This window comes from Eulemur rufifrons, chromosome 30 (genome assembly GCF_041146395.1).
Source record: "Eulemur rufifrons isolate Redbay chromosome 30, OSU_ERuf_1, whole genome shotgun sequence".
NCBI lineage: Eukaryota > Metazoa > Chordata > Mammalia > Primates > Lemuridae > Eulemur > Eulemur rufifrons.
The window spans coordinates 31,975,299-31,987,540 of NC_091012.1; positions in this window are offsets into that span (position 1 = coordinate 31,975,299).

The window sequence follows — 12,242 nt, forward strand, 5'->3', positions numbered from 1 at the left end:
ATGTGGCAATTTGAGTGATATTAAATTATGTTTAGGGAGAATGAATGGACCCAATGTGCTGACAATGGATAGCAAAAGATTCTCTTTGGGAGTTGAATGGGATCAGAGAACAGAAAGTGATTTGGGACAAAGATTGAAGTTCCTCTGTTTTTTTAGGTGTGGTGTTTAATCTTCAGTCTCTTCCTCTGTGATATGAGCTTTAATCTTTTCTGGTTAATGAAATTTGAAAGAGAGGATCAAAGGCAATTGTGTTCCTCTTTGGCAATTCCTGTTTCTAGGTAGATAAGGGAAATTTAGAGAGCAGCTTCATTCTGTGGAAGACCTTGAGTCTACTTCTTTAGTTCAGCATGTCAAAGCACAATATTTGAGGGTATTGTTTTCTGAGTCCCAACAGTTTCAATTGCTATAATTATAAACTATGGCTATCATGGGTGGTATAAAATGTCTTTTCAAATTTTAAAATATATCCTCTGATTGTGGCTATGAAAAGCTTAATAAAGGAAAATGATGAGAAGGCAGCTGAGCTGGGTCTTGTTGAGTGTGATTTGACCAGACAACGGGCAACAGGAGGATATTTTCTGAAAGAGAAACCATCTAAACCAAGATGTAAGAGGCAGGAACTGAGACAGTGTAGAAACAGGACTTGGGCCTCCCTTCTGACCAAGGGATGCAACAGAGAGCAGCATGATTAACAGTAAAATAGCAAAACAACAAAAGACCTCCTAGCCACTGGAATGCAGTCCATACTCATATAAGGAGGGGGCCAACTGTCTGTCTCTTGAGTAATGTCTCCCATGGCCACTGAAGCAAGATGCTGACACCAGCTAATAAGGAACCTGGCTGCAAAGAAAACAGACCTATCCAGATCTAACTGCCTCAAGCCAGAATAGACCATCACACTACACTAACCTTACCCTGACTTTTTCCCTCATTATAATCTCATTTTGATGCTAAAAATCACACCCAGGGGTGGAGTTTTAAAATGCTAATGATACATGCCATGCATAAAGAAGCATGACCTCGAAGTACACAGCCACCAACAGAACCCCGCCTCTACACATGATGACTTCAAAGCTGACACGTGCCTCCTTCTTTAAAACCCCATAAAATTTCCCCAGTGCTTTGTTCAGAGAGCCAGTCTGGTCAGCCCCTTCACCAGTACTGCCTCCCTTTTGTGCAAGCAAAATTCCTAAATAAAGCCTTACCTCCCTAAATATTTCTGGTCTCATGAAAATTTCTATCAATTTGGGGACCAAGAATCCAAAGTCCAGTATCAGTACCACAGGTGCAATGAATTAGAATTTATAAGTATCTTTCCTATTTTTTTCTGATTATGAAGTAACATTTTATTTATTTTTTACTTTGATTATAACAAAACTTTTTATGAGCTATCTAGGCTTCATTTCCCCAACAACAACCATTACAACATTCGAAAGTGACTCTGAATAGACTTTCAGCAATATTGCTTTAAATGAACTGTGGATTGCTTAAAGTGAGACACACACAAAAAAATTCCAGAACCTCTCTCTTCACTGTTGATCTCAGGTCAGATCTATTAATTTTAAGTTTTTCTATTTGAAAGCTAAAATGAGAAAAGAAAAATGCAAAACCTAGACTGATCAGAATCTTTTCCTATTCAGGAGATGTGCCAGGTCCTAGTCTTTATTAAATTTTTTGTCATTTGATGAATTAAATATAATTATAATGAATGCCTTTGGGATTTTATTATAATCTGTGAGGTTTTTCTTTCCAATTATATAGCTTCTTACTAACTCTTAAATGTAAATGTGTAACCTTTCTCTAAAAGACTAGAGAGTCGCATTCCTCTGAATACTTTACAGAATTGTTATTTGAAAGAATCTTGAAGACTGCACAGAGGCCTTCATTAAATCTTTCAACAGCACTCAGAGGCAGGTAAGTGGCCTCTGATACGATTCTTTTTCCATAGGTTGACGGATCCAGACCCAAACTTATTTTAAAGACTCTAGGAACTGAAGAATGGTCTCTGAGTTTTTGTCTTCTCCCCATGCTCTCATTAGTCAAGTGAAAGACCATATTTGCTTCCCATTCACTAGAAGCTCATTCCTGGCCATTAAGTGGGAAAAGTGGCAAATGAAGACTATGGGAAGAGCCTGGCTCTATCATCTTACTTGGCCATATCTTACCAAATGATTTGTTAATATTGGGCCTTACATAACATGCAAAAAAAAAAAAAACCTGCATGTTAATGAATGGCTGAATAGATACATGAACAAAGAGTTGATATTGAGCCTTCAATGTTACAAGATATCTAAAAGGGACTTATTTGTTCATTCATTCCTTCCTTTTGCTTTTGGCATATCACTTTGATGTGTAGTATATCTGTCACTCAATCTGAAAATATTCTGTAATTTTATCTTCAAAAGGCCTATAAATGTATTTAATTTTCTTCTTTAAAAAACTTTGTTTTATGAATCTAGATCCATTAATGTTCAAACATTCTTAACTACTTGAATTTGAAGTTAAATATTTATTCACTTCACAACACTATACCAGGTGTTATACTTGGCAGCATGAAGAATACAAAGGGTGTAAAGTCTCAGTGCATGCTTCAAAAAGTTCAGTGTATTATGGAAAGCATAACAATTTTTAGACAATTAATAATATGAAAAGATTTAAAAAATAAATTGAATTATGAACAAATTGCTACAGGAGCCCAGAGGACACAGTATGCATATGTCAGTGGAGAAGGTAAGCAAGGCCACTGTTCTGTATCAGTCATGGAGGCACCATTCATAGTAAATTTTGTGTGTTATGGAGCTCCACAAAGTGGAAATATATTAGGAAAATATCTAGAAAGGCTTTCTTGATGAGGTAGTATATAAGGTGAAGGAACAGTAGAAATTTGTTACCCAGAGAATGAGAGGAAGAGCATTCCAGATAAAGAATGTAGCACATTCAAAGACTTGGATATGTGAAAGAAAATGTCACATCTAATGAATGACAATGCAGGTAATTGGAGACACCTGAATTGAGTTCCAGAAAAAATTAGTCATCCATCCCCACAAATGAGAATGAATGAGAATAATAATGTTCCAAGAAGAAACAATGCACAGAAGCAGCATTGTAAGAGAGAACATGGCATATCACAAAGTGCAAGAAATTTGTGTAGCTGGAACATTATATGTATGATGTGTGACATAGCAGATTTTCAGTCTTCAAAAGTTTGAATGAGAGTGAGAAGGGTCTTGTATGCCATGCTAAGAACTTTTCTTAAGACTTCATCTGTTAGCAAAAGAGGAAACACTGAAGAAATTTTTTAGAAATAAAGGAATGATCAAACGTCTGTGTTCAATTACCCTACTGGTTGTAAGAAAAATAAATAGGTGGGGCAAAGAAGAGAAATGGCTATATGAATGTGTGGAGATCCACAGTATAAATGAATATTAGAGTTAAATAATCTTACACAAAAATCTCAGCATCTCCCAACTGTGTGACATGTATAAACCATTAATCCTGAAGCCTCAGTTTCCTCATGCATAAAATGGAGCATATATTAATAAACGTCATACATGGCTATTGTGAAAATTAAGTGGAATAGCATTTATTAGTGCCAAGCATGAAAGAGAATGGATGGGTTAAATGGATAGTCAAAAATAAAGAAGATATATACATATAATGAATTCAATAATGTTTGACAGCAATAGTGAGATGTATATATGAAGTAATCATGAAACAGTACAGTGAAACTATATTAAGCTAATATACATGCAATATTGTTCCTCAAACTATTGTGGAAATTGAGAATTATATCAAGTTTTGATGTATTTCAGTTAATTATTACTAGATTTTATTTTAATAAGATCTTACCTATTTGCTGTTCTAATACTATTAAGGCAGATATCCATAAAATGTTAATATACTAGAAAGAAATCATTACAACATCAATTGATACTCTGGCTCTGTTTTCCTTTGGCATAGATTCTAACTCTAAGGTTTCAGAAATTTAAGAGCCTTCTGGTGGAAACCATGGTATTCAAGGCATCCAGTGAATCAGCAGCAGCTTCTGTACCATTTGAGACTCTTCAGAGAGTGTTTTTTGGAACAATCCCTTTCAGTCTGCATATATACCTAGTTATGCATACTGATGACCTCATTCCTAGCTTGCCATCCCACCCTAGCCTGGGAAAATGAAAATTCTAATCTAAGATCCAAAGTCACAGAGTCCTATCACAAAGGCCAGATTTGTCTGTTGATAGACGAATTGATAAAGAAACTGTTGTATATGATATACAATGAAATATTATTCAGCTTTAAAAAGGGAGATCCGGCCATTAGTAACAACATAGGTGAATCTGAAGGATATTATGCTAAGTGAAATAAGGCAGACACAGAAAGATAAACACTGGATGATCTCACTTAAATGTGAAATATTATTTAAAAAAAATACATATAAACACAGAATAAAATGGTGGTTACAAGGAGCAAGGTAGAAAATGGGGAAATGGAGGTCAAAGTGTACAAAATTCCAAATGTGTGGGATGAATAAGTCTAAGGATCTAAGGTAAAATATGAAGATTATATATATATATATATATTATAATGTTGTATCGTATACTGAAAATTTGCTCAGAGAGCAGATTTAGGTGTTCTTACCAAACAAAGAAATTTTAAAAACGGTAACTATGCAAGATGATGGGCATGGTAATTTGCTTGACTATAGGAATAATATCACTATATATATATATATAAATAAATATATATGATATATAAAATATATTATATATTTATATATTAATTACATATTTATGTATTTTAATATATAATATATTCATTATATATTTATATACAATATTTATATATATAAAACTCACAGTGGTCAAAACATTAAAGCAAGTAGTGTTAGCATCAAAAAATAAAAATGTACTGAAATTCTCTTTAATATAGCATGAAGTACATCTTTGAGAAATATTTTCTAATTATATTTTAAATATATAATAAATATATGAATATATTTTATAATTTTAGAATTATTTTACAATAATATGTATTTAATAACATAATTTAATAATATATATTTAAAATATATATTTATGTAAATATATATGAGAAAGAAATATGTAACATATAAATAAATATATTATATAGTATATATTATATAAATATATATTATATTTAATTATATATAATGTATGTGAAATTTATATATTATATGTATTATATAATATATATGTATTGTACATTATATGATTATAATCATATAATATATATGTATTATATATTATATAATTATACATATACATAATATGATTATAATTATATAATATATATGTATTATATATTATATAATTATACATATACATATATGTACATATATACATAAATATATATGTACATATATACATAAATATATATTTATACATATATAAAATATATGTATTATATATTATATAATTATAGATAATTATAATATATAAGACATGTATAATATATAATATATATTTATACAAACATAAATATATTTATACGTAAATAAATATATATTTACGTATAAATATATATTCTGTATACATATAAAATATAATTATATAAATATATATTATTTATATGTATATATTTATTTCTCATATAAATTTATATATACTTATAAATATATAATAAATATACATTTTAAGTATATATTATTAAATTATATTATTAAATATATTATTACAAAATAATTCTAAAATTATAAAATATATTTATTATATATTTAAAATATAATTATGAAATATATAAACATTATAAAATTATAAATACATAAATATATAAATATATATATTTGATATATATATGACAAAATCATGTTGTATACCTTAAAACTGTGGTCCCCAACCCCAGGGCCATTGACCAGTATCAGCTTGTAGCCTGTTAGAAATCAGGCCACAGACCAGGAGGTGAATGGCAGGCAAACCAGTGAAGCTTCACCTCTATTTACAGCCACTCCACATTGCTCGCCATTCCCCCCTCACCATTCTAGTCTGTGGAAAAACTGTCTTCCATGAAATTGATCCCTGATGCCAAAAAGGTTGGAAACCACTGCCTTAAATATATACAATAAAAAAGTCCAGATTTAAACTTTGATTTCATAGGATATTTTGTGTTTGTTTTACTCACTTTAGATATAGCCTCTCTTCAAATTTGTACAAACTGTCTATGCACAGTACAGATAAGAAAGGAAATTTATTTATGTAATGGGTCCCTCAGTATTTCCTTTAAAAAAGAAACCTGATTATATATTTTATGGTAAAAGTTTATCATAAAACACTTTATAAAATATATTGAAAATAAATCTGTAGAAAAGAATCAAATATATGTGTAGCTTTATGCTGTTGTCCATTTTCTTATGTTTCCATTTCTCTTGGCATGTTCTGCTTCTTTCCTAGTTGATAGGATATAGTTTGTAAAGCTAAATTATTCACAATAACCTTTATAGGGAGTGTTGAGTATCTACATCAATGGCTTTTCTGTCTACTTCTTTACAAAACCACTATATGCTTGTCTGTAAAAAGAAACAATATCTGACCTTTACATTTTGCCTAGTCTTCAGAGTAAGGCTGATATTGCCTTGCTTCTATATCCTTTATGACCAATGAATGAAAATCTATGGTAATATCAATATATTTGCACTTACTATATGGCTATTAAGGCTCATATTTCTTGCCAAGAAGAATTTGCATGAACGAGTCACTTGAGATGATACTGCCATGATGAATGAGTCCTGGCTAACTGTGGCCCAGAAGATTATCGAAGTGACTCTCAAGCCAATTAAGAAAGAAATAGAAAAAAAAAATGTTTGAAAAAGGAAATGTGCTATACTGAGAAAAGACTGATGATCATGCCAACGTTCAATACAGGTGAATCCTCATGTTTTATAGACAGACATTTTATTATTTTCAGTCTAATCCAACCCCATCCTTTTCATCCCTTTCACATTCTTATCGATTTAATGTTCATTTCTCCACTATTTACTGCTTAACACAGTATATATCAGGTACCAAATAAATATCTGTTGAATAGTATAAAGTATATGTCTCCCTCTTTACATGAATTCTTTATAAATACTCTAAAATTGTACACATACTACTATAAATACTACTTCTTGGGTCAGTCACATGGACCAGGTAATCCTTGATTTTTCCTCTGACAATGGTAATAAAAGAAATATCATAGGAATGCCCATGACTTCCATTAATTTGTATAAATCCATTGAAATTTTTCATATTTTTAGATTCTGTTCCCTCTTGGGTCAAATTGCTCAAAAACGTACTTTATGCTATATAAAAGAGAATTTCAATACGGTTTTATTTTTGGATGCTAACACTACTTGCTTTAATGTTTTGACCACTGTCAGTTCTAAAGCTTAATCAACACACATCATTTTTTCTTGTTTCTCTTAAATAACCAATGTCATTAATGTGGCTATGAAAAAATGTCTACTGAAATATGCAAAACTTGACAGTGAGTAATGACTATGTTCACTGATACAAAGGGAACGTTGGGTTTTGCGTAGTGCTGAGTAACAGCTTGAATCAAATCAGAACAGAGGCCATAAAGAAATGCCTTCTAACCCTCATTACTCTAGTTTGGGCTAATGAACATAGCTGCTGTTAATATTTTCTCTAATTTAAAAAAATAAACACATGAAACCAAACATAAAAGAGACCTGTGCTATAAGACAGCATAATTGATAATAGTCATCTGTTTGGTATTATTAAATAAAACTTCCTTATAATGGATTGCCATAATTCCTAGGCAGAGATGTTTGGCATAATGCAGACATAGACAAAATACATTTATTTTTCATGGAAAAGCAAAATTATAAAGCATTAGAATAGTAAGGAAGCTTATTTCAGTTGAACCAAACCATATTTCAACCTCATTGCCACTTGCAAATATACATGAGTGACTTTGAATAGTAGGAACCCATCATCCCTAGGAGCCAGGTTGATTAGCCTTCTCAAACTACAATGTTTCCTGAAAGTTAGCCCACGTGTGAGATACTGAAACACAATCAAACTTTCGACACTTGCCATGGACTTTATAAAATAATTATAATATCTAAATAGATAATAAATTATTTATCACATGTAAAGGTGAGAAATACAATGGCTACTGATATAAATCCTATGTTAAAAAGTGATTATAATGTCAGCTTTCAAAGTATCTCTGCAATTAACTGAAAATATGTCAATATTTTCAGAAGCTAATGTATATCTCTTTTATGACTTTTCATAAAAGCCTTTTGAAGTGGTTTTAAAAGAATGCTATTTGGACTTTTTCTTTTCTTTGACAAATGAAACATTCACAGTCAAGGATAAAAATGTGGAAATGGGTATAAATTAAAATATGTGAATTTCTTTTTCTGAAGGATTTTTTGGTAAATTCACATTTTTTACTTTAAGAATATTTTAAATCCATAACTCAACAATCAAAATTTCATCTGTTAGATAATATTTTTAGATAGTATTTTTAGATAGGTTTAAATAGTATTTTTATATAGGTTTAATGATGCCCATACACTGGGAAATGGCAGTGAAGATCATTTCAGAGAAAGGAACTTGTGTAAAAATCCTCCATCTTTACTACATGATACTTTCTAGATTCTCACAGTAAATATGTATTACTCTGAAAGCAGAAAATTATTCTTATGAGCTGATGGAATTCTTCACAAAACAGATCATCTATACTTTGAATCTTGAGTATGTGAAGAAGAAATTTAAAATTCATTCCAGAGGTTGATGCCTCATACTATTAGGAATTTGTGAGAGTCATTTGCCTAAGCCCCAAAATCCTGACTAACTCCACAAGCAAAGCTTGTATCTCTTGGAAATGCTCTTATATTGAGCATTGGTAGTGTAGTAACCAAAGAGTTATTTCTCATATGATGAATCAAATCAAAGAGACCTATACAATATAAACCAAAAAAGGAGAGATTTATTCAGATTTAAGATCATTTTTCATCTTTTTCTTAGGGTTATGACTCAGTGTGAATAGTTTCTAAGGAAGAAAATCCAATTCTCACAAACCTTGACACATTCTTCTTATTTTTTAGTGTTCTTTTTTTTTTTTCCTTTGGTCTTTCTCTTTTATGTTCCAGTGACTAAATACCTGCAGTGGTAGAAATGGGGTGTTATTTTGAATTGCAGAAATACAAAGTATCACACATGGAAATTATATTAATGATTATGCATGTTTATGTTTGCTTTCAGGAGAGGCTACTAGAGCAAGGTAGCTTTCTGTAACAGACAGTAGCCTACCTAGGTGATATTACCAAGATGGCATCATAGGAGATGCCATTCTTCATTCTTTAACAAAAACCAAAATATAGACAGCTATGCACAAACAAAAATAGCCCAGAAAGAGCTCAAGCTCCCATTAAAAAATCTGCAGCAACACAATGAGAAAAAAGGGAAAATATCCACATAGAAAGGATTGCTGGTGAGAATGGTATAAATGAGACACAAGGAGACAGCTGGGAACAAAGAAAGGTAGAAACAAATACTATCAGCCATGTGGCAGGAACCACCATATGTTTTATTGGCCTGCTCATCAGAGGACACAGGCATTTCTTGCCATTGATGTAAGTGACAGTTATTACTCCCAGGGAACCACAGAGAGGAAGACATGGCTCCATATCCCTTCCCCATACAAGCATTGTTGAAATGCTTTAGGAAAGGAGATTCTCCCAACCATACATGTGCCCCAACCCTGGAGCTGCTGAAGCTCTAGTATATGCCTGCACATTGTATCTAGGCACCAAGGCTGCACTGCATGTGCCATATCTGAAACATAAGAATACACCAGAGAAACTTAGTTTACACTCTGGGGTCCAGATTCAAGTTCTCACTGCCTGTGCCCCAGGCACTGGCTTAGCCTTTAAAGAGAGCCAAGCCCTGCACAGACCCTTGAGCCACTCTAATCCTGTCCCTGCCAGTGCCCCCATTTTCAACTCTTCCAGCTACTTTAAAAGTATCCATGCCTTGAATTCTGTCACCAACAAAGCAGCTATGGTGCTTGCATCCTGGACATCATTGTCATTACCACCCCTGGCGCTAGAGACATAGTCCCTCCAAGCAATGCCTGGGCTTCAGGCCTTGGTTCTATTGCTACTGCATGGGTGCCACTCATCAGACACAAAGTCACCACCACAGCAAGTGAGCCCACAAGCCAGACCCAATGCAAAAAGGAATTCCTCCAGCTACAAATTCTGTTGTGGGAGAAAAAAAAGATTAGGATGTTAGCAGCCATCGCCAACAAAGATCCCAATAACCCATGCTGCTACAGTGGAAATTCACAGCATTGGCCACTGTGGATCCCTGTAATATTTGTCAACACTGACCTCAGCTGACAGAGTTGCAGACAGACTACACAGATGCCATACTCAATGGTGCCAGAACTACGGCACACCACCAAACAAGCACTCATACCCTCTCCACTTAGACAGTGAAACTAGCCTGTAAAGTCTGCAAAGGTTTACTATGTACCAAATTTGCCGACATAAACATACAAGAAACATGAAAAACCAAGGAAACATAGCATCACCAAAAGAATACAATAATCTAGTAGCAGACACCAAAGAAACGGAAATAAATAAAATATATGAGAAAATATTTAAAATAATTGTTTTAAGGAAGCTCAGCAAACTTCAGAAAAATAGAGAAATAATTGAATTAAATCATGAAATTAATAAATGATGGAAATTTGATTTTTAACAGAGAAAATAAAATCATAAAACATTTAAATGGACATGCTGGAGCTGTAAAATACAACAAAAGGAGTGAAAAATGCAATGGAGAGTATCAACAACAGAACTGATCAAGCATAAGAAAGAATCTATAAACTTGAAGACAAGTTATTTGAAATTACCCAATCAGTCACAGAAACAAGAAAACAAACAAACAAAGAATGACAAGGAATAAAGAAAGTGTAAGGAACTTGTGGGATACCATGAAAAGAGTAAATGTTTAATTTAAAGGACTTTAAGAAGGAAAATAGAGACAAAAGTGTAGAAAGAAGTTTTAAAGAAATAATAGCAAAAAACTTTCAAATTCTGGAGAAAGATATAAATATCTATGTACAAGAAGACCAACAGTATCCAATCAGATTCAGTCCAAACCAAGACTAGATCAAGATATCTTATAATCAAACTGTCAAAAATCAAAGACAGAGGAGCCAAGATGGCTGACTAGAGACACAGCTTGACAGACCATCATGGCAGAATAATGGAGGGTTGGACTGAGGAGAACAGAGAATGATTACTGCTCAGAAGTGGACCAAAGGAACAGATAGCAGAGGAGTCTGGGTACCCCACCAAGAGGAACTGTGAAGCTAAGAGAGGAGGACAGAAAAGAGAAATTGGCAGTGTGAACCAACTCTAGGGAGTCCCAGAGCCCAGTGAAAGGGTAAGGGAACTCCCCTCCCCTGCCTGGGTGCCTCAGGCCAGCAACAGGACACAGGGCTCTCATTCCAATGGAAAGTGCCATGAGGGACCAGAGACTGAGCATCCCTGCATCTAGACACCTCCTCCTCTACACCTCCTCCACTCCTGTCATCCCAGAAAGTAATTTGGTTCAAGCCAGCCAGTCTGTAGCTATGGCCCCATCTTTCCCATAGCAATTGCAAAAGCGCTTTGTGCTGAGAGACTTGGCTCCCCACAATGGGGCATGTTCCCAGCCCAACCCACCTTGGAAAGCATAGCCATAGGGACAGCAGCTCAGACACAAGAGTGATGCAGGGAGACCACAGCGCCTCCCCACATCATAACTGCCACTAGAGTATTCTGTTCTGACTGACCTGCTTTTCAGCACTGGGAGCATGCTCCCCACCCAATCCAGCAGAACAGGAAGTTTGCGATCTTCCTGTCCACAAGAATTTGGTGCATTCACCTACTGATGACTAAGACATCAGGGTCGAGAGACATAAGGGAGATATCATGGTTCCAGGATTGGGTGGCAAGAGAGAAACCTCGTGACCATATCTAATGGTAGGGTGTGGAGGAGCACAAAGGAGCAGGGGGCTGTGAGCATGCCCCATCCCCCACCCCCTGCTAGAGAATTGCCATACTGAAGTAGGTTGCACCACTGGGACTGAATTTGCACAGGCCTTGGTTCCCATGGCCACTAAATGCCTCCATGCTCAGGCTGAACTGGAGCAGCAGCCCCCCCCCACCACCACTCACTTCAATAGGGAGTATAGCTTGATCCAAGAGTCTCTTGAGCCAC